Source organism: Cupressus sempervirens, chromosome 5, assembly GCF_028749045.1.
Source record: "Cupressus sempervirens isolate cs-2001-9-10 chromosome 5, ASM2874904v1, whole genome shotgun sequence".
Classification (NCBI taxonomy): Eukaryota; Viridiplantae; Streptophyta; class Pinopsida; order Cupressales; family Cupressaceae; genus Cupressus; species Cupressus sempervirens.
The window spans coordinates 437,703,353-437,705,095 of record NC_143122.1 but is presented as its reverse complement, the minus strand read 5'-3'; the positions used below and the strand labels follow the sequence as shown (position 1 = coordinate 437,705,095).

Genomic DNA, 1,743 nt, shown 5'->3' with positions numbered 1-1,743 from the left:
CACTCCGTGCAACCAGACTTACCCCTCGAACCCCTATTCAGCCCCTTCCAACCAATTTGTTCCCCCTGTCTCCCATGCTTTTAATCACTACAACCTTGGCTATCTTCCCTCCTATGCCTACAATCCGCACAACCAGGGCTATCCACCCGACCATGGATATTCCCACGCTCCCCAGCCGTCCACGAGTAGACCAGGATGTGTATGCATGCGTGTGGTACGCCGTTTACTGCAGCTCGCTGCGCTTTCAGTTGGCTTGGTTGAAGCAGATTTTGGCGGTTTTTGAGGTTTGATATAGCCTGCTTTCTGGGGTTCCTTAGTCTGCCAAATAACTGAGGTGCGGTTTTCTAACAGTGTCCTTTACATTGGCATGAGCTGTGATATGTCGAAGTTCAGACTTCTCTTTACCTTAATTATGTGGGTGGTCGGTTTTTTAGTTCAATGACAGTCCGTAATCTTTGTAATCATGTTTGCTTCAACGTAATCAAGACAGGAGATCTTATGATGCCCTATCAGATTGGTACAATCTCTCTCCTACTGTGGGGTTTTCATGTTCAATCATTTTAGATATAATAAATATTAGAAGTTTAGTGGTTTCGATTGCTTCAGTTTGGGCTTCTTAGGCTATCGTTTATACATTGGCTTCAACTGAGATGGAAATTTCTTGTCTTGTTGTATTCGATTGACATACTCTGATATCTGAATTCTAATTCACTTGGGTTTTCTTTATTGAAGGGAAGGTTTGGTATAGTTCACTGTGTTTTTAAATCCGTCGTCTGACACTGACGTTAACATGAGTATTTTTCTTATTAGATTGATATAATCTCTGATGTCTGATATTTTAATGGATTTGAATTTTCTCGGTAATGAATTGAATACTATAATTAAATTTTCACGCACAATATTCTACACAGCGATGGACTGCTTTTGATTAAAATGGATTGCGCCGATTCTGTTCTCTCTAAAAATTTACATTGTCGATTGTCAGCAGAGATATCGTGACCAGAAGTGAAAGCACTAACCCTACCCCCACGTTTTGGGTACTCCCTGTGATTAGAACTACTCTTGTTTTTCTATTTATATACTCTGATTTGCTATTAACCAGCGTCTAAAAATATCATCTCTCGAGGGAGATTAATTATTCGCCCTAGTGAAAATGGTTGCTGTTGGCCATCTTCCTCTTTAATGGGTTGTCAACTTCCAGCGAGTAAATTTCTTAAGTGTGCGACTGTTTTAATTCTTACTGATTTAATTGTTTAGTGATTTGCGGGTTATTACATGGATTTTGCAAATCAACAATTTCCAAATTAAATTTTCTTGATATCAGTTTAATCCGTCTTCAATACTACTTATTATTTATTTATTTTTGGCTGTCTGATCACGGTTAGGAAAGGTTGTTTCGATAATGGACATGGAAATTTTAGATTGTTATAGGGATGGGACGTGAATATAAAGTCTAGATTGCTGTGTTTGCATCGTCATGCATATTGGAAATCCCTAATGGCTAGGATGAGGCGTAAGGCATTTGAAATTATCTAAATCATTAAATATGATGTTATATCAATGTGTATTTACTATTGTAGAGGTAGCCAATGAGAAAAGTCTAAAAGAAAAAGTGAGATCAATATCTCTACATCAAGTTATATTTTGTTAGTTGTACGATTTATTATTTTTCAAATTTAAGGGATATCTATTTGAACATTGCCAACCATTAGGTCCCTTTCCTCTAGTAATGTGATGAGAGTT

General features: G+C 37.6%; 1 long non-coding RNA gene across 1 annotated transcript; it reads left to right on the top strand.

Moving 5' to 3' along the window:
• Positions 1–276: 276 nt before the first annotated feature.
• On the top strand, positions 277–605 carry LOC149556659 (uncharacterized). Its single transcript, XR_016352367.1, has 2 exons — positions 277–334; positions 487–605. It is a non-coding gene; the product is annotated as an uncharacterized LOC149556659 (long non-coding RNA).
• Positions 606–1,743: the final 1,138 nt, after the last annotated feature.